General features: G+C 39.4%; 1 long non-coding RNA gene across 1 annotated transcript; it reads left to right on the top strand.

Annotated features, from left to right (window-relative positions):
- The first annotated feature begins 1,717 nt into the window (after positions 1-1,717).
- On the top strand, positions 1,718-15,476 carry LOC116707385 (uncharacterized). Its single transcript, XR_004336496.1, has 5 exons — positions 1,718-2,288; positions 3,348-3,579; positions 7,392-7,509; positions 11,060-11,134; positions 15,380-15,476. It is a non-coding gene; the product is annotated as an uncharacterized LOC116707385 (long non-coding RNA).
- Positions 15,477-22,783: the final 7,307 nt, after the last annotated feature.

Raw genomic sequence — 22,783 nt, 5'->3', positions numbered from 1 at the left:
AGAGTCATCCCACACAAACAACATATGGCTTTTCACTTATTTGATTTTCTTTGTACTTGTCTGCCCTAATTGTAATGTACTTTTTGTTTTGCATTTAGTTTAAAAGAGAGAAAACAATTTACTTGTACCTGAACTAAAGTAGATAGTTCCATCTCTCAGTAGTCCTTGCCAAATTTGAGTATACCTGAGAAAACCAACCAAGGAGGCAGAAAGAGAGCATGTAGGACAGAGAGACAGAAACCAGAGGACCACTGTGACTCCACACCATGAAGGCAGATAATGGAAAAGAAAAAAGACGATAATTATGAGGGTGGTGTCCATGACAACAATTACGGTCTCAACAGTGTACATGAACAATGACAAAGAGGAAATGTCCGCATGACAGGCAAGGTGCAAAGGGGAGAAGTAGTCACATGAAAAACAGCAGGCTCAGAGGTGGGAAGAGAGGTGCCGATGCATGACCAGAATAGCTGTTGTTTTTACAGTCTGTGAGTGTGTCAGGAAGATGCAGGTTAATGGCTGTGGATACCAGTAACCTTATTGACTCTCTTAGCTCCATCCACATCATTGATTGGCCCACCAGACCAAGTACTTTCCATTAGAGAAGCAACATCGCAATAGACTTGAGCTGTGTGGTGGGAGGTACCAGGATGCTCACGTTGGACTAGGAAAACCAGCAAGTACCAGCTTCCCTGTCCCCTTATCCACTTATCAGCCCTTTGCTAATCCTTCTGACTTTTGATTTTGTTTTTTTCCTTCTCGATCTAGGAAAAGTTATTTTGTTGTTTAGTTTCATCGGTTTAAATATATATATTTTGGCTCTGAATACACAAATTCCCTAGATTTTAGCCATTGAGCATTGGAGGACATTAGTGGGAAACTTACACTTTTTACTTTATTTTAGTAAAACATCAACTAAAGTTGTGCAAGTCTATAAAGTGAGCAACCCTTATCATTTCAGTTGCTGTAGTTCTTTAGTTGTGTGTATTCCCAAACACATGTATAATTACGGTTGTAGAGTTATCACAAGACAATTGACAATGAGTAAACTTGGTTCTTCTGGGGGCCCTTGAGGCCTGGGGCATTATCGTGCTTTAGCTGTGTGGGTAATCCAGTCTTTCCAGTAAATATCTGCTGTATATACTTGTTTGTTTAGGCTTGAGGCTACACATGTTGGTACAGTTATGATGCAGCATATCATTACCTGGTTTCAACCTTAAAATGTTTTTTTTTTTCTGTGTGCGTGTGTGCACGTGCATGTGTGCATGTTACAATGATGCAAAGGTTCATAAAGTCCACTGAGCTGCCAGGCATTTTAGGAGTGTTTTTCACATTGACAGTATAGTAAAGAAATGCCCCCTTTCCTTATGTGGAGTAGCTGCTTACAAGCTACTGGGCCAACAAAGGTTCAAGTCTGTACTTAATTCCCCACCAGGTAGAATAAACAATGAATACATTCTTCAGCATTGCCTACACAGGCACTTCTGGTTTGTGAAGAAAATATGGGAGCAAAAGGTCATCAACTAGATTGCCATTACTGTGTGTGTGTGTGTGTGTGTGTGTGTGTGTGTGTGTGTGTGTGTGTGTGTGTGTGTGTGTGTGTGTGTGTGTGTGTGTTTAGTTGCATCCTTACAGTAAGCTTAGTAAAGCTTTTAGATCTATTTGGGAAGTTTATCAACTTGCTTTTCCATTCTAGTCTACCTGGTGTCACCTTGACTTCACCTGATGTTCATCTCTCCCTCTTTCAGTTTTTCATTTCCACTGTGAGCGGTAACTGTAAACATTTGTGTCTTCAGGATTACCTTTCCATCAGGGGAATAAGGAAGTGTGAAAAGCAATCTGAGCAACACCAGACCACCGATACACAACTTCAGCGGATGCAATTATGCCAATGACAGATCATTTTCTGACCTTTATCCCTCGGCCTGTATGGATGGCGGTTTGCCACTGTGACAGCCTGTTTTCTTTTTGTTTTTGTGCAACTTACAATTATGTGACAGCTGGAGACCCAGCTCTAAAATGCTGATCTGTTTGAAAGCTTGACTTTTTGTGCTGCTCTTTCTCCTTCCCTCTATATTTACTTTTGTTGTGTATGTCTCTGTCAGTGTTATTCTCATTATTTTGATATCGGTCTCTGCTCCCACTTCCTTTCTCTCCTCTTTATCTTTTGTTCTCTCTCTCTATCTCTATCTTTCCATCAGGTATTCTCCAAAGGCTCAGTCCTGGACCAACCCAGAATTTTTGTTCTGGTTGATGCCTTCGTTCAAATGATTGGAGACCTGCTTGAGGTGAATCGCTCTCACACACAAACAGACATAGACACGCACACATACAGGCACACACAGTATGGAAGTCCACATCTCAACTCTGCAGGGTCATGCTGTTGAAATTTTCAATGCCATCCATTTTAACCCATGTTTCATGCTGCTTCTGCCACTTGTGTCACACTGCTGAATGTATCTGAAACACTGTCTGAATACCCAATGTTTCTTTCTTATCTTCTCAACAGTTTACCTATGTCCTATACCTTTTTAATCATACAAACTGTTCCTATCTGTCATCTCTCCCGTGGGAATGCATTGTCTGTTTTGTTTGGCCTCCTCCTCTCGACCTTTTGTTATGCATGACATTGCTATAGTGCTGTCCTGTAATGCTTCACTTGTAAGGCTTCACTGCATAAACAAAAAATTATGTTATCTTTTAATTCTTGTGGCATCAGAGGTGTCGTTTTAACAACTTAAAAAGAAACTACAATTCATTTAAAAGAAGATATTAAAATATTATTTTGAAATTAGTTTGCATCCTTTGTAAATTACCGCTTGCCTGGACAATTTGTTATTTTGATTTTATTGATTGCAGGGTTATGATGCAGTTCCATTCACCATCACACTTACAAGTTGGCATGTTTATGACCTTTAACATGTTTTAGTTTTGCCTTTGGTTGCTTTTTCCCCCTTTTTATTTTTCCATTCCACTCATGTATTTCACACCTACCCGCTATCACTGCTATTGTTGACCAAGCCTCCCGGTGGACTTTGGCTGAAGATATCCTTGAATGCAGATATCCTCCTTTATAAATCCACGGGATGTGACCTTGAATACATTTAGTCCTCAGACCATACAGTATTTTCTCAATTCTTATCACATACATACATAACACATACTGACTCTTCATGCAGTATGTATGTGTTTTTCCTTAAACATCTATTCTACCTTGCCCTTTCATCTCTGTGGTCCATCTGCAGCTATTTAACATTGATTATGCTACATTAGGCCATGCAGAGCCGAGTTGCTACTTAACATCTCATTCATATTTGTCCTTATATTGACCCATCTTTCCATACCAGCTTTGTTATGTGGGATATAATTTGTCTTGGTCAGATGACTGCAAGTAGCAGCGTGCCCATTGGGAGGAGGAACAGCAGAGGGCCCTGCAACACTTTAGCTGCCTGGGGCCGAAGGTCACCTGCTGCCTGCTGAATATACGGAGCAACTTCCAACGCTGCCTAATATTCTGAAATGTTGTTGGCACGGGCATCCTGGACGTCAAAACACCACCTGGCACCATGATTACAACAGGTAGTGCTGTTAATCTTTAAGAGACAATGGCATTTCTTTTCTGTTTTCTGTTTCTTCGTTGTTTCCTCACACATGGGGACCAGTGACTGTCGTGGCCCGAGGGGTGTCAGTATTGTTATTAGACTAATACGAGTTCTCACTTTAACTGATAATATATTAAAAAACTGGGCAAATTATACACATTTGTACAAATATCTGCAGATCAGAAGTAGTCTATATCCACGATGTTCCATTTCTGGGATTGCTCTGGTGCCGCCAGAAATTCTGATGGATTTCACTCTTTTCGGCCAGATGCCCCATTACCTTCTGCTTTCTTTGTGTTGGAATTTTAAACTCCGGTGGATTTATGAGGACTTGTTTGCTTCCTGCTGGATAAAGAAGGGGAAGGAGGTTAGCGGGTTAGTCACAGACATAGGCAACTTAAGGTGGGCTTGCTTTAAGGTGGACCAGCTTTTATAATTTTAGTGACAAGCCGCTCATCCAAGCTTTGCTTTAGTGATCTATCCCTTGCCGAACCAGGGAAAACCCTGATTAGTCATAAAACCTAAACAGGATAATCTGTTTTCTGATCCTTAGTTATTGATTTATGATCCACACTAATAATTACTTGCATTTATAATGGTGGCCGTATAACTTAACTTGAGAGGAAACAATTTATGGTTAATGAGCTTTTCCAAAATGCTTTGCAAATAAAGAAATACATTACTCTTTCAAATTCACAGTGTTTACACGTGTTTTTCAGTATGTACAAAAAATGATTATTATAGAAACTTGTTTTTTACAGATCATATACACAATGGTAAATTTGGTTACCGGCCATAACAGCAATGTTAATATCGGTTACTAGTATCAGCCAACATTTTCTTTTCGGTGCATCCCTAGTATCCATGTTTGTTTGTGTTTGGTCAGTGGGATTTAGCTAGGCCTATTTTGAAGCCACTATTTTGTTATGTGCTTGATTTTTGTCGTGTTCGGCCATTGAGAATGCCAAGCACAAGCGGGAGAAATGTCAAGAGAGACTTCACTGCCAAATTTAGGAGTAAAGAAGGCTGTCTCTTCTGCAGTTTGGAAGACCATCCTCTCCTTTCTGTTAATTCTGTTGAGAAAATAACCAACTTTGAACAAGAAGAGCGTTAAATATTTGATATGAGAGGATCATGCTGAAAACTGGTATAAAATCCCCGGGCTATCATCATTAGAATTTAGATGCCTGATGTTGCTCGAAGTAATAGAGATAAATGCTCTTTCTTCCCTCTGAGTCAGTGCCTTACCTTGTATAAAATATCTTCTCACACACACACACACGCACACACACACACACATACACACACACACACACACACACACAACACTGTTTTGTCATATTTTTGTCATTTTTCAAGTAATAATGGGTTGCTGTTCACAGTTGTCTGACAGGACAGGAATCAGCTTTTTTTCCTTTCACACATGCATGTATGCAAAACATCCCAACCACCAGTCTCCAGCCACATCAGTGTAGTCCATTTTGTTTGCATAAAAACATTGTTGTTTGTGGATAAATTGGCCACAGATAGTTCATTTGTTTCAAAATAATTGTTGTGATAGATAGTCAGCCATTTGTGGTGTATGCGAGCGACAGTGTAGAAACATATTGTCAAAAGATTAAAAAAAGTTCAACAAAACTTCAAAAGATAGCCAAACTGGATATGCCTTATTTATTTAAAAAACATACAACATTGTCTTTTAAATTGATAATGGAAAACTAAGTTACAAGTTTAAAAAAGTAAGCAATAACCGATAAATAGTAAAAGTAACTTATTTAAAAAGCTACAAAAAATAAATAAGCCAAGCACATACATATTCACGCGGAACACACAGGGCTGAATTGTTTCAGTCTAGAGCTCGTCCTTATGGACTAATGGCTGCTGTCCATTGCTTGGAACCAAAGTGCATCAAATTAGTGTTGCGTCTAGACAGCCTGTCCACGTGGATGTGTATGTCCATAAATTTGACATTAAATGCATAGTTAGTATGTGTGATCCAGATAAATGAGCCTGCAATGACACACACACTCCCCCATACACACATGCACAATCACTCAATGTAATTCATCTGTGTTGGGGCCTTTGCTCTCCCAGGAGCACGACATGAAGAAACGCCCCTTCATTGGCATTCAGAACTGCCATGACAGCAGGTCATTTGACTTCTTATCTGAATAACATGATCAAAGATGGATGAGTTTCCTGTGTGCCCTGCATGTGTGAATGTACTATGTATTTGTGTGTGTGTGTTTATTTTATTTTTTATTTATTGTTTAATTGTCAGGGACATTATCTATAATGTTATCACAACCAAATGTGAGAGATGCAACGTTTTTTAGGACTCTAGCCCCCGTTAATTTGCAGTCCTTGTCCCTGGTCAGGCTTTTACAAAAAACAATCCCAGCATAACAAACAGTCTATTAAATTCTCAAAGAATAAAATCTAAGAAAAACAGAATTTACATACAAGTTATGTTGTAAAGGACACCGTGTGCTCACATCTCTGTTGTTGTTTGAGCCATAGTTTGGCTTTTGTGTTAAACATTTTTATTTCTTTTTGGGATTTAAGTTCTGTGAATAAAGAGAATATGTGTGTGTGTGTGTGTGTGTGTGTGTGTGTGTGTGTGTGTGTGTGTGTGTGTGTGTGTGTGTGTCGATTAGGTCTCTGCATATTCTGGCCATCATTTAACAACCTAACATAGAAACCAGCGCAGATATGAGCACAGAAATCCTCTTAGGACAGGCTTCGCATGAGATTCATGAAACGTTCGTATCACACCAATCAGAGCGTAAGAATGGTCATGCATTGATAAATGCGATGGCTGGAAACAATCATAATTTAAATATCACGCCCTAATATATTCTCGGCCTCGCCCCTACAGTTTACAACATGGTCAGATGTAATCCGGCTAAGGAGCAGCACTTTTCAGAGGTGGAAATTGAAACCCTGACATCTCAGTTTAATTTTCAGTAACATTTGTACTATTTGGCAGCCTAAAAACTGGTATTAGGCTGTAGGAAGAATGCGGAATAGAAAAAGATCCTTGACCTAGCTTATGTATGCTATAATCCTAATAGCAATATACATGCTTATATTGCAATCTCTTAGGCCTACATGTAGGTGTACCCATATATAAGTAAACACACAGTAGCAGAGTTTATGCAGTGGTTTTTTATTTTACACGCGTTTTTTTTCATGAATCAGAGCCAGGTAACAGTAAGTTGTGAGGGAGAGCGCATGTCCTCACAGCTGTTGTGCATCGTCATCGTTTCCTGGATTGAACAGCATTGCTAAACATTATACCTTTTAAAAGCAAGGAATAATATCCTGTCTCCCTTGTATAGCCCCTAGTTGGGGCTGTGCAGGACACTGCTCTTTGGGCATCGGGTCAGCTGGCTCTGTCACTACATTTATGGCACCCTGTTTTCCTGCGCGATGTTGTGCAGAATCCCACAGGCTAAAACAGCCCCCCTCCACCGTGGCTTGTGTGTGTAGGCTACATTTGTACTTCTGCCAGTGTCAGTAAGTGATCAGCTGATGACTTTGTCTGTTGCATGCTGCACCGCAAGTCCACACTGACTTGAAAACTTGCGTACACAAGGTCAGACCAGACGTGAGTTTCTTTCGCAGCCTACGGTCACTTTCAAATTGAGAAATGCCGAGCTTTACGTAGGAATTGGCGTCTACGCCTGTTTTAGGTCATATGCACGTTTCATAAATGAGGGCCACTGTATGTGTGTAAGTATGCACATGTCTTTTGTCTACTGTATGACTGTCTGTGTGTCTTTCCAGAGTGAAGTCATTAAGGTGAAGACCTGACCCTGCAGCGACTCTTGCTCATGCTGTCCCTCCCCCGCTCATCTGACGCATCACTAAAGATCTTGGGAAAACGGGTCCACTGGCAGCATAAGTATGTATATGTGAGTGTGTTTTGCATGTGTATGCGATGTGGATGATGGATTGGGGTCATAGGGGGGGTTGCAAAGTTGTGATGTTGTTGCCAAGACAAACAGCTGTGCTTGTGTCTGGGGCAGGGTTTTCATAGAAACTCAGAACATTGAAATTAGTGTGTGTGTGTGTGTGTGTGTGTGTTCGTATAAATTCTGGTTTAATATGTATGGTTTTGATCTATTTAATCAATTCCTCTATTCAGCTAATCATAGGTCTGTCAGTAAATGTATGCAGGGTTTTGTGCACTAGTAAAGGATCTGAATATGCTTTTACACTTGCATCACTTAGACGGTCTCTCACTATTTTGTATTTACTGTTACCGGAGTATAAATTGTACAATGCCTATTGTCTCTGATGTAGGTGGGCCATAACAAAATACAAAGTCCATTTCCTCCCCTAAATGGACCATAGAGAACTGCCCATTCTATCACTCCGATACACAGAGAGCAAAGGCATTTTTCCCACAATCGTCTTGGTGTGTAGATTATCTACCCTCCGTTGATTTCAGAGCTTTCTGAGAGCCCCGAGGTCTGTCTCTGCTTCCCAGTGTGTGCTGCATACACTGCCAGCTTCTTTCTCACGCTCAACCAACTTTATGTATTCACCCATAGATATAAACACAACTCTCCTGAGTATAGGCTATTTTTTTCATTGTCTTGCTTTTTTCTTTCTTTATTTTCATTCCCAACACAAATGCTCTCTCATCCTCTTATTCTGATCCTCTTGAAAATTGTATTCCATCAAACACACCACATAAGAGAAGGTAGTGGAAGTGTACAGTATTGTAAATATGAAGCTGACATTTTAAAAGTCTTCTTTTGAAAGATAGGCTACAGGTCATGGCATCAAGTGTGATATAACAATTGCCCCCATATTTTTTTGGAATGCATCACACTGAGGCCATATCGTCACATTTACATCATTTATTAACTTATCATTTAAAAAATGTATAATTTAAATGTAATAACTTGTTTCACCAGTTAATTTATCTTAAACAAAAGAAAGAAGACCCACTAGATGGAAAAGGGTACTTTTTAACAAACACTTGAGTTTCTCAGACTTTATGAAGTGCACCTGAATGCACCATGAAGTCCCAGCGGAATTATTTCTTTGACATATCCAACTCTGGCAGTGGCCTGTGTCTCCAGCTGCAGACTATTGCAAGTCCTTGTGTTGGAATCTTTTCGAGTGAAATACAGCTACACTTTAGACCATTTAACTTTAAGCATTTTAACCATGTTTAAGCTAGCTATTAGCTAACAGAAGGCTAATATTACCTGCAGCAAAATGTAATGTAAAAATTTAAAATTCTGGTTTAAGGTACAGGGAACCAGATTTACAGTGGAACTACATTTCTTTATGTGTGATGTACTGTGATATTTTGTACTGCATGTGGTACTACAAAAGTTTCTGAAGTTACAAAAACATTATTACAGTTTATTCTGGCTTGTGTCAGTTTTGTGTGGGTGTTTCTATTAGATTCAAATAAAATCAGAAGCATGGAAATATAATTAAAGTCCCACACAACAACTCCACTTTGCTGAAATTGCTATGGCAATATACACTCACCTATATGATTATTAGGAACACCCTACTAATACTGTGTTTGACCCCCTTTTGCCTTCAGAACTGCCTTAATTCTACGTGGCATCGATTCAACAAGGTGCTGAAAGCATTCTTTACAAATGTTGGCCCATATTGATAAGATAGCATCTCTTCAAGCTCTTGAATGTAAACTTTTGACTTGTAAAGAACATTAAAGTCACATCTCCATACTTTGGAACACTGGAAGGCAGAACATGCCTTTACGCATACATAGTAGTTAAATATGGTGAATGGAGGCCAAGTAAGGCCAACTTGCGCACAGACCATCACAGAGCTGCTCTGGGTTCAAAATCTTGTGGCTGCCCAGACTAAACCTGACTTACTCAGTAGCTTTGGTCCAGCTGTGGCCTTGGCGGCCTGGTCACTATTAAACACAGCTGTTGCTGACTTGCCTCTGGTAAAAAACACAAAGACACACATGTACATAAAATAGAAAAACAGTGAGAGCTCACACTCTGTTTAAAATTATTATTCCCATCAACAAAGAGAACAAAAACTAACAACAGTAGGGGAGCTTCAATTGTACCGAGATATGATTTTCCCATTCCTTTTGGAATTAGAGATTCTTCTATTACGTTTGAAATATGAGAAAGGAGCTTAATGCAACCCTAGCAACGGTCTCCTGTGAACAATGAAATGGATAATATATGTATGCTGATATATTGGACCGGGAATCTTGGATATACTAAAAATGTTTACCCTCTGCTCATGAATACTACCTTCTTATGATTAAGAAATAAAGCCCCAGGTACTGATGCTCTCAGACGGTACTTTACACCTGCTTTTCTTTTTCTTTTTGAAGGTCATGACAGTAGATAGTTTGGTAGTTAGGTAGGGTTTTAAGCACTGAGGTAGACACATTTGTCTTCAATAGTAAAAGTTTAATTGGATTCAAAAGATTGGCAAACTGTAAGGGAATCTCAGTGCTGATGCCATAAGTGACCATGAGGGGATGTTTATGTGTGCCACCAATTTTTTTTTGTTTTGTTTGTTTCATATTATTAATTTAATTGACTGGCTGGCGATGCTTCCATTGTTGTCACCTACTGTATAAAAGCAACAGAATCTGTAGTTCTGCCCCTCCAGATGCTCCCACCACCACACAGCGACTTCAGTAGACTACTCCCAGCCTTTTAACTGTTAGTTTTGCTATTTTTAATCTGTTGTTACACGTATTCCCTCTTAATTTGTCTGCTATACAGTCCAATTATGTGCACTGTACAGATTTGTTGGCTACAGCTTTTTCCACAATCAACCTTAAAACACACACTCATCTTTTGTCCATGCTGACAGTAATGTGGCAATGTTGATCATAACTCAGACATTCCCTTTTGTGAGGACAAATCAAATCGTCCTGGTCCTAGCTTTATGCATTTATCTGTGTTGGCTACATGCATGTTAACCCGCAGCAAATAAATGGCACACATAGTGCTGGTAAGGCCATGGAGTTAGATTGACGATGTTATTGCCAGCCGTTGCTTCATGTGCTACTATTTAAGGAAAAAAAGAATAACATGGATCCAAACTTGATCAAGCCTGAGGCATTTACAATAAGATTGAGTCCAGTCGGTCCTGAACCCTTGACAATGGGTCAGGCCCAATCAGGTGTTGGCTACAAATCAAAGCTTTAGTGTGCCCTCCTAAAATGATAAACTGCTTTTAACTTGAAAGCACTGTGTTTTGCTAGAAAAGGAGCCAGGAAGTGCTTGTTGTTCTAAAGAGCCTGCTTTTCATTGGCTTTGTGGCTTCTTTGTATTTACTTAAGTATAATCAACAACAGTTTTGATGAAAGCATAATAATGTGAACATGCTTTGATGTAGAGCTGGACCAGTTCCTGTTTATGGTCTTAACTGAATCCCTCCTTCTTTGGCCTATGTCCATTGTCCCTTTGCTTCCCCTCCAGGTGCTTCAGAAGACTCACTTCATTTCTGAGACGAAGAATATCCTCGGGGGGGTCAGAGCAAGAGCACTGCCATTGGTAAGCTCTGACACATATACAGCACACAACACTGAACTGAATATAAACATGCTGTATTAGGAAGTCTAATGCATCAGTATTGGAACGTCTGTCCTTGGAATACGTGTGATGTTGAAAGTCCTGGTGTTTTGTTGCTTTAGCCATCATAATTATTGGCGTTAGCATTATCACAACCTTCATACGTGTATTAACAAACTCAAATGTTGTGACTAATAGGTATGCTACATATGTTAAATTAGCGGCATCATTAATACTGTAGCTGCCGTACTTGATTAACTATATCCTCCTTTCAAAATTGATTTTTTACGGTATACCTTGGCTTATACACTAATTTGAAACTGTCTGACTTTGTCGACTCCTGGTGGAGGTATCGAAAAGCACATGGTGGCAGATTGCATCCATTCATATACCTCAACAATCAATCCCGCTCCTGCTATAACCACAAACATTTTGTAAATGGGGATTTTAACAAAACAAGCAATATAGGAGAGCGGATGACAAGCCATGAGTAAACACTAAAAAAGCAGACTTGACCTACACAGTCACTAACACCCTCATCATGTGAAGGTAATCGTGTTTTCAGAAAGCACAATGCAAGTGACAGTGGAGAGCTCATATATATACAGAGCTGAGACTAAGCTCCGTACACACTCATCTGAAAATAAAACCTCCATGTAGCAGGCAAAAGAGCATTTTTATGTGTGTGTGCGTTTGCGTGTGTGTGAGAGAGAAAGAGAGAGCAAATCTGGCTAGCCATGCATGACGTGAATGTTCATAACCCAAGAAGAGCCCCAATCTAAGGTCAAGTGGATGCACAGCTAATGCCAGCAGACTTTTGCCTGACATTTCTTCATAAAGGAAACAGGGATCCCCCTTGTGACATTTGGCAAATACGTTTTTACATAACAACTAGAAAAGGCATTATTTTTGTAATGGTTTGTCGGAATGCCCAGTCTCTCAAACATTCCCCATTAAACATTTTTATTCTCTCAGCTGGCAATACAAGACCTTACATGGCATTTTTGCAAATTGAAGCCCCAGATACACAAACATTGACAGACACCGATACACACTTGCTGTCTTAGCAGTTTTAGTTATGAGATAATCTTGTCCTGCTCCACTTATACTCATTCAGTGGCTGTGTGTGTGTGTGTGTGTGTGTGTGTGTGTGTGTGTGTGTGTGTGTGTGTGTGTGTGTGTGTGTGTGTGTGTGTGTGTGTGTGTGTGCAAGGGCAAGTATAACCTGTAAGTTGAGTAAAGCACCTGAATTCTATTTGCTGCAATAGGTCTGCTTTAGAGGTTTGTTCTTGGAATCTTTGAAGTGTGCATCAGGTGAAAACTGTGGTTGTATTCAACAGCTTTCAGGGGAATGTGTGTGCAGCTTTATGAATGTAAAGTAGGTCATCACTGTTCGTCGTTAACCTTGTGCGTAGTTAACCTTCCATGGATACGTAAATGTTTTTAAAGAATAAAGAATTTCTCATGCTCTCCATAAAAACAACGTTTGAAATAAAGTCTTGGGGCTGGTGGAAGTTTATAACAGTTGTTCTCTTAAGTATAGCAACACAAAGATGCGTGTGATGCAGCGTCTGTTGGTGCTTGTGTTCAATAAACAAGTGGGACAACTTGATTAGGTCTAGTTTACTGTGAAGACATTTGCCTAATGAGGTATATTGGTTTCAGTATGCTAAACAAAAACAATGGCATCATAAAATGGGAGTGTTTTATATTAGGAAGGCTCATTTGATGTAGATTACAATGAATTACAAATTAGGCATATTACATTAAGCATTTATCGTCTTATATGTCAGGTTGGGAATGCAGGTATTTTTGAAGGGCCCATATACGTAGATTGCAGTCTTCAAATTTGCAGATTTAATCCAAGCAGATTTTACTGCTAAAGAGAAAGTAGAGCTGATGAATTTAAGTCAAGTCATTGTGCATTTAACTATATGTTTCTGACCAAGCTGAGGACACAAGTAGAAGTGTAGTTGTAGCTCTGTAGTAACACAGTTTGGAGTTACCTCCATTACTCATTACGTTTTTCTGGCTGCTAAACTGTCGTCATTCTGTCATCTGCATTTTCAGGCCTATGTTTGAAATAAAGGCAGCAGAGCAGCAGTGAAGCAGTCTGGCCGCAGTCCAGGTCGGGATGCATAGGCTGTTTGGGGAGAATCTGGTGTCAGGCTCCACCTAGATCATAAAATGGAAAGATAGATGCCGTGCTTAGTTAGCACTTAGTTATGACCAGAGGGAAACCTGTGCATAGTACATGTATGTGTGTCAGTTCAAGCATGTGTGTATGTTTGTCTTTTCATATGCACTCATTTAATGGTTCATCACGGAGCTATAGTCATTAACTGTTAAGTTTATTATATATCACAGACACATAAACACATATACAGTACATGCATGTCCAAAGACACTGTTGAGCTTCCGTACATGGGTTGCTGTTGGCCTACAGTTCAAAAACAATAATAAAAGCCTTGGGATGAGTTGCCACGGGGCAGCTGTAGCCGCGGCAGGTTGAGAATGCCTAATGACAACTTAATGCACATTGGCAGGGATTTGCCACTATGCTCCTCCCCTAGGGTTTAAGATCAGGCTGACATCGAGCCAATGTCAAGATCTGTGGAGCCCAAAGTCAAAAGCCTGGCACTGTAAGCCTACACGTACAGAGCGTGAGAGAGACAGAGGGAATCTGCAAAAGAGATCTAAACTGGCTCAGAATAGTCACCCTCTTTCCTCACCAACAAAATTCCTCGCAGAGGCTTATTCTGCATGCTGTGCCTTAGCCCCATGAAAGCCATAAAATCTGGAGATTGGCACTTGGATCTGGAATTTTGAGTGAGAGCTAAATTACTCCCCTTAGGAATTAGGTCCAGCAGTGCAGACGGCGAGAGAGAGAGAGGGAGAAATATTGTCTTGAGACAAATTTGTACAGGAAGAGTTGAGAGACGGCAGCATGTTGAATCTCAGTGGGAATGTGCTCTCTACTCCCACAATTTGAATAGGAAAGTGTTGAATGTATGTTGGCCTGATGCTGTCTGGATAAGGCATGTCTGGAGTAATTCAAAGCAGAGAGTGAGACAGAGGATATGAGGCCCTCTTGTTGTATTTGAGATGTTAGAGTCATGCTATCCCTATGTAATGAGCTTCCCTCTGATCTACAGAACTGCAAGGAGAGGCAGGGAGGAAGGGAGTGAGGGACTGAGAAATAGAGAAGAGGGTATGTTGGAAGAATAAGAACAAGGCCTTTGAGGGATGTTCTTTGTGCTTCCCAAAATCCTTTTCTCTCCTCATCCCCATATACTGTAGTACACACACTCTTATAGTGGGGCTGACCTTTTTCATCAGATCCTTTAATTGTTGCTGTTCAATGGATAGCAAGGTTAAGTCCAGTTACTTAATAAACAGTGTCCTACTCACTACATCAGATGCCTAATCTGTGTAGGTTTTACACTCCATTGTATATTATGTGTATCAAAGTAGATTGGTGGTTACCAAACAGGTATCAACAACACATTAACGTGGCTGTTGTATGAAATATTACAGCAGAGCAGTTTATTCTTCACCTTGCTTTCTGCTCCTTTCTATTTACCTTGCTTTCTCTTTTCTTTGTTGTGAGAGGCAAAGGTAAACAACTCAGAAACCTTTTTAGGAGCGTGTCTGCATTTCTAGACTAGATTTACAACATTAGCTATAGCAATAGCATTTCTGTTGTCTGAAGCAGTGCACATTGTTTGCATGTGATTCACACTGGTATTATTGGTTTTTGTCATGGGAATTTCCCATGTTATCATTCTAGAAGAGTTGGGGCTTTGAGGACCACCAAGAGGCTCACCAGCAGAAACATTTCCAAACAGTGTGCTCACCAGTGTTGTTGCAGCTCCGAAATTCCTTCGTGCCCTGCTGCCTACAAAGCTTATACAGCAAACGCTGTTCTGTTTGTGTTTTTTGTGTGTATAATGGTTACACTCCACTACAACGGTCTTGACTGTTTTCAGGAATGACATAGTAGAGCAGTGCCCTAGATAGATGCCAACAACAAAGCTTCTACCAGCTGTTTGGAGTGCAGTCCAAAAAAAAATCAGGATAATGCAGATAATAAATTTTCCTAGTGTCGTTAAGAATTACTTGTCTTTTCTCTGCCAATCCAAGAGTACTGTAAGAGGTTTAGCCAACTAAGTATGCAGCTGTATCTAATGAGTTGGCTCTCTATCCTTTCCCTCGCTGTGTGTTAAGCTCCAGCAGCAATGGATGAGCTCACAGAGAAGGTGGCAGCATGTCTTCAGGATCCTCGCACCACTGCACCAGAGAGCCCCCAAGACCCCAGTAACGGTAACAAACACCTCCAGCTGGGCCAGGAGATACTCTTTTTATCTATCTACCGCTACTATTTTCTGTTTTTAAACTCCATATTTATCAGTGATTTGACAACCCATCATGAAATATTACTTCTTCTACCTCTCCTTTACTTGAACTCATTTTCCAAAGCAGCAGTTTTCTTTCCAACTTGATGAACTTGACCTAAGATGGAGAAATCTGTCAACAGACCAAGGTTCACTTAGCAATAACCCATAATAGGCCATGCTTTCTATTGATTCTGGAACAGTTAAGATAAGCAGAGTTACTGTAAACCCTACCCGGTGTCCTGGGTTTACTGTGAAGCTTAATTACCTCTGACAGGTGGCCTTGCTTGTGAAAAGGAAATTATAGATTTGTTAAAAGAGTCTCATTTAACTGATAATTAGATGTTATTTTCCACAATGATTTAATCAGACAATTTATGACATCCAGGAGATGTCGCAGTGAGTAGAGGATGGAAAGGGAAGTGGACATCTTCCTAGGCGTCAATTTGAACCGTCTTTCCTCCAAGAAAAGTTTGAGTCCAGGAAAATAATAAACTATTTGGTTCCACATTTTTAAGATAATTGTATAGACAGACATGACAGCGGGAGCAAAAATATAGACATGCTTACACAACATGTGCAGTGTTGTGTTTTATAGATATGATGCCAGACATGCTGGCACATTATCATACACATAGTCCACGCAGCAGGGAAGTTTTGCGTAAGGCATACAAAATAACAATATGCAATAAAGGCATGCGGAGGGGTTTATTTATCTTGGTCTAACATTTACTTCAGACAGTGGAGTTCTACTAATATTCTTTCTCAGACACAAACAAGCACACATATACAAAGGGAAGAATTTCATATTTTTGCGCAGAACAAAGTCATCTGTCTTCCCTGTCTGCTGTCCCAGCTTTGTTGCAGTTCCAAGGTCAGAGTCACATTGAAAATTCCATGCAGACAGGGTAACACCTTGTATACAGCATGATAAGATAGGAGAATAGTCATTTGTCCTTGTCACACAGCCTAGAACACACAGACAAAAACACGCACACAACACTTGGAAAATATCTTGTAAGTACACATGCAAACACAGACACTTACCCACACAGTAATACTTCACCAAGTGAGATGACATCATAGATCACAGAATGCGCTGTTGGATGTAAATCATGACTGACATGTGAGTCATGCCTTATGCATGTTGTTTGACTTTAACCTGCATTAAAGAGACAATAGCACATATCAGAACGTATTACCTCAGCTCAGTGTTCAGTGCTCTGGACAGGCTGGTCTTGATAAAACAGTATTGGCTTAGAGAAGAGTGAACCTGATGAGTCTTTATGTCACTAAATCAATGCTGTTGTCTGTGATAGGAGCAGTAGTTTGGATTTGACTTTTTATCCTCTAGAAGAAGAAAAAAGAAGCAGACACTTGTTCAAGTAGTCCTGCCTCAAGGCTGAACGCATTGATCCCATGAAGGTTAATATTAATGTCAATGGATCTGTGTGATAGATAGATGTGAAGATTGCTGTGGGTGTAGATGTGTCTGTTTGTCTATGTCCACATGTCCAGTTCCCTTACATGCAAGAAGCTGGTTCACCTTATCTTTAAATCGCTCCCTGACATTATTCACTTTAAGAACTTGTCTTTAAGGACACTACATTTTCCACAAGAGAGTAGCAGTGTACGGATCTAGGTTCTTGTAGCTTAGTGCTGAATGAAATACCTGAAAAATAAATTCCCTCACCAAATCCAAGCTCCCAATCCTTGTTTGCAGGGTTTTAATCAATATAGTCTTCATGTAACATTCCAGTAAAGGATTGGGAGCTTGAACACAGTTTGGAAATTTATTTTAACAGTGATCCACACATCAAGACAGTTTTCTCCAGATCCAAAAATTCAGTTTCACTCGGGTGTTAAAAACAAACCCACGTCATAAAAAGTCTTTTTACTAGCTTTCCTGTAGAGAGCTGGATGGTCTGTTTTTAAAAACCTAGCTCATAACTGTCAATACCATTTTCCCTACAATCACTTGGGGACATGTTAACATTCTTTCACGATTTTTATAAACCTTTAAATAGAATCCAAATAGAGAAACTATTGGCAAACTGTGATAGCAATGCCTCTACACAACCATTTCCAACATGTGTTTGGTTGGAAATGATAACAAAAAGAAGACAGAAAAAAACTAAAAGCAAGCGAAAAATTGAATAATGGCTAACTGTCGTCAGCATTATTGGAATGTGTAGAACACATATTTGACCAATCATTCCCTGTAATCCCTTTTCCAGTTTCTCTTCCCATTCCATCGCTCTCCAGAGGACTCTTAACTCTCCTTTTCACGTTTTCCATGTCATTCTTTCTATTTTTTGTTTTCTTTGTATTCTTTCTGCAGCCATTTCACAGTTGAATGCTCTTTTTAATTCAGCTGATTTTTCAAATGTTATTTAAGTCTATACATAGGTTAGGCCTGTCTTTTACTTAAGTATCTTCTTGTTTTTTTTCTGGTTTAACAACCCTTCTGACCACATCTTCTCTGCATCAGGTATCTTTGTATCTTTGGGCTTATCCCCTTTAGCATGTGTTTGCATTATACACATTTTAGTCTGACAGGAATAGGAATTGAGGTTGAATCATGGCTGGTTTGATTAAATCCAGTGAATTTAACAGAGCATTATGCGCTAAGACAATTATAAAATTAAAAGGTAAAATTAATTTGAAAATTGAGTCAGAAAAATTCTTTAAATTCGATGAAGATTCCGGACTATCTCATCTTCAGTCAGTTCGCCTCCTCTTTCCCTCCAAAATATTCACTCCGTGATCTGTACAACCCCAGCCAGCTCATCCTTTCTATAATTGATCCACAAGTCTTTACCCCCCCACCCTATTCTTAAAACCTGAGCATTCCTCATGACACTTTCTCTATGTCTCTCTTCTCACTTCTCATCTGTACATCCACCTATCTATTTTAACCAAAGCTTCAGATGTCTCTGAGTGCGTGTGTGCATGTGTTAATTGCCATAACATGTTCTCTCCTTCCTTTTTTGTCATTCCTGCCATTCTTTTCGGAGATAATGTTAGAAAAGAACATTCTGGATCCTCCAAAGACTAAGTATGTCATGGAAAGCCAAAATGGTCTGTCCCTCTTCAAATTCTCCATATCTGGCCAAGTGATGCAGGCTGGTTAGTTTTTGTTATTTATTTTTTTTTAAGATTATTTTTTTGGGCTTTTCCGTCTTTAATGGACAGGACAGCTATTGCACATTAGTAGTACATCACACCACCTAAACTATGTGTATTATTGATAATATATGAGCTATTTTGTGAAAATAAATAGAGATTTCAGGTACTAAAAGTAATTTTGCAACATGCAGTTTGTCAGAATGAAAATGGGCAAGTCAACTCTGAAATGTCAATTCCAGTGTTGTCCATTCAGTATTTCCTGCTGTGTGTTAAACACCTGCAGTGCAAGTTTAAAAAGGTGAATATTGATTCACGTTTGAATCAATAAGAACAATATGTTTAAATGCAGAGCTTGTGATGGAAAGCAGTCAAGCAGTCAAAATGAATGATGAAGTAGATGTTGTAGATCTCAGAATTTCAGTTTCAGGACATTACAAACATGTTTGCATTACTCTGTAGGTGAGCTATCAGGGAGCTTTCCAATACTTTGAAGTATGCAGTAGCTGTAATGAGTCAGAAAAGAGAGAAAGTGAGTTAGTGGTGAAAAGCAAAGAAGAAATGATGTGGTAGACACAGAGGCATCAGGGAGACTAAATCAAATAACACTGTCCTTGTGACCTCAGTGAAATATATAGATTGAGGTCCAGTCACACAATCTGTGCAAACATTAAGCACACATACGCATACTATGTATCCAAAGTGCAATTATGCATTATTGCCCTATGGATTTGTCAAAGACATTGGTATGTAAATGGCTGTAGTGTCAACACTGTTCTGCGTGTGTACACACAATAACCTGTCTCAGCACTTTGAGTTTCTCACCCATGTCGATAAAAGTCTTCCATCATTAAAACTAATCAGATTTCTTCCATTGCACAAAGGAAGTTTGCATTGAATTGCTACTTGTTGTGTTTTTTGGTATTGATGCTATTATACATGATTGCAGGATAGTACAAGTGGTTGTCTTGGTTCCTTTTAAATTAGGTTATTTAAATTTCCATTTTGTCAACAAACTCTCTCACACAGTACAGTAGGTGGTTGTTTCTTGCCAAAGTACAAGAGTACACACTGATGTTTGAACAAGTAAGTAACCAAATTTGTTTGACATTGCTCCAGACTGTCTGTGCTGCTAAAAGGTCATAGCATGTAAACTGTTAAAATGCCTTAAAAGCCTAGATTTAATTTGATTTTATTCCAAGACTTAATAGGGTGCTGGCCTCTACACGCTACACGTAACAGTTTATTAGGTACGCCTTGCTAAAAACTGGTGCAGTCTTATACCACAGCCCTCCAGCAAATCCTACCTTGCACCTTATAATGGGGGCTTAAAGAGACAGACACCTAAACTGAGTGTTACAGACAGGCTATGTTCAGACTGCAGGCAAAAGTGACACAAATCTGATTTTTTTTTTTTTCTCATATCTGATTTTTTTCATGACAGCCCAAGTCACATGGCATCTGATCTTTTCCAGTTCTGATTTTGGCCACTTTCATATGTGGTCCAAATCCATTACAGGTTGGATATTTCAAAAATGCGACCTGAGTCTGGACTATCAGATCAGAATTCATGTAACTTTGACGTCACTCTAGAGTGACCATTGTTCCAATTCTGTGCCGAGAACAGCACGTCCCCAGGAACAGCGCCAGGGTCCTAATGTTTTAAAAGTTGTAACATGCAATAATAGCCGAATCCAGAGTTATTTAACTAGGCATAATGAAAGAACTTAATGAACGAGAGCAGAACCATGGGACTGCGCTTGGGTGAGCCGCCTTTCACTGCAGGCTTATATGATGGTTGTCCAGAGTTTCTGTAGCTGTAATAATGGATATATGGCTGTAAATGATGATTTATATTATTTTATAATGCAAGAGACCTATAATGTAAAGCCTGTTACGTGGATGTAACGTCCTTTTCTCAAACTGTTGAGAAGCTACTATTGGCTAGTCGCTATCATTAGTAGCACAACATAATAATCACTCTCCTTGGTTCTCTTAATACATCCAAGGTTTGTTTTGAAAAGCATTTACAGGGTGTTCTGAAATCGGTTCTGAAAAAAAATCAGAATTGAGCATTAAGTCCTGCGGTCTGAACGTAGCAAGAGGGTCACTACAAGTATATTCAGACTGACAGTATGAGAAAAATATGTTTTTTGAACATTTAAGCATGTAAACATGTTCTAGTAAAATCCCAAATACATGTATGAACCCGACGTTGAGCATATCTCCTTTAAGCAGCTCTGTTTTCTCTGTACTCTGCTCCATACTTTTTGCAAACTAGGGGGCAGACCACACACACACACACACACACACACACACACACACACACACACACACACACACACACATACACATATATATACACAGTATTCTTATTTTGTAATGTTAATCAGTTGATACACTTTCATTTGTAATGAGAAGATGACACAGTGAGCAGCGGATTGTTTTGACTGAAAATGTTCCACATAATCTCGTATTTTCAAAAAGAAACTGGCATAACCCTTTCTGGAAATATCTAAAATGATCACAGAAGAGTAAAATGGAGATTGTCACTGTGCCTGGGCTATGTTACATTTTCAAAAGCTTAGCTGACTAATGCAAGCAGGCAAACCACTCCATGTTACTTCAGAACATGTGAGCCACCCCTCCAGACACTGGTGGAGCTTGGTGAGAGCCTGAAGCTCTTGGAGACTCTCCAGGGAGATTTGGCTTAGACAGAGGCTCAGACTCCTCTCATCCATGAACAGATTGCTATCCTGGGCAAATATGAAGTCCCTGTGGAACAGACTGCAAGCATCTCACTGATTAATAAAATGTATTCACACATGCATATGAGGTCCTTTACGTAGGTTACAGTTTGTTAAATAGTACTGAATGTTGACTTCATTTTCTGTTAACATCATGAACATTCTGAACATCTCGCAGTTACTGAGAGAAGGCGCCTTTAATCACTATTATCTACATAGTGTAAATTAAAATGCCTGTCATACTTTGTGCTGCTGGTGGTTGTAATTGCAGGGAGGGAAATTACTAATTTGGTTTTGGATAAAAAGAAAGATGTGACCCAAGACGTTGTTGTATAAACATAACATTTTCCCCTAATGCTAATCAGGAGCAAGCGTTTGAAGGACATTTTAATTGTGAAATAATTAAATCTATGTTTGTACATGTTGAGGCAACACTGAAAACACTGACATTTGTGCAAGTCATTGGTACTGTATACAGTATATTAGAAAAACATCCTCATCATGGTTCATATCATGATTTCAGTCCTGCAACTTTACTCCCCACAGGAGATGTGTTAGGAGTCGATGTGGCTCCAGCAGGTGTTGACAGCTGATAGCATAAAAGTTCAAGAACAGCCTCATCATCTCTTCTTCAAAAAGAACATCTTGATCACAGGTCAGACACTATCTCACCATATACATACAGTGGTGCTAAATTAAAGGAAAACCCTAAATAAAGTGTCATAGAAAGATATTGATCCACCAAAAGCCTCCAGAACAGCTTAAATGCCCCTTGGCATAGACAGGAGGGATAATCAGAATTCTTTCAAAAGATATTTTTTCATTTGCTGTTCTTATGATGATAATTGAGAGCACATGGTCACATAATCTCCAGGAGGTGTGTAATAGTGTTTAAGATGTGCTGACTATGACACGTGACTTCATTCTCTTAAACTGATTCAGGGACCTGTTTATCCAATTGTTTGGTTTCTCCCTGAATTTTTCACCTGTCTATGTTGTCTCTAAAAGTGTTTGAACATTGTTGGAATATATGATTGTTCGATATATGAATGGGTATATTTTTGTGTGTGTGTTTCTTTTGTATTCACATTTGTATTAATTTGTCAAGGTCAGTGCACATTAATCAACATTAAAACAAAAACGGTTAGCCAAGATTGACTTATTTCCATCTTGTATTCCTTTGCCAGAATATTAAATCAGCCCAACCTGCAGATATGAGATTAGTCTCACATATTAATTGCATTTTAACACATTACACTATACGTTGCAAAAGTAACATTAAATAATGATAGAAAAATTAAAGAATCTGAAAACCATTAAGTGTGTGTGTGTGTGTGTGTGTGTGTGTGTGTGTGTGTGTGTGT

The sequence above is a fragment of the Etheostoma spectabile genome, chromosome 19 (assembly GCF_008692095.1).
Source record: "Etheostoma spectabile isolate EspeVRDwgs_2016 chromosome 19, UIUC_Espe_1.0, whole genome shotgun sequence".
Taxonomy (NCBI): Eukaryota; Metazoa; Chordata; class Actinopteri; order Perciformes; family Percidae; genus Etheostoma; species Etheostoma spectabile.
This window is presented reverse-complemented; position numbering and strand designations above follow the sequence as displayed.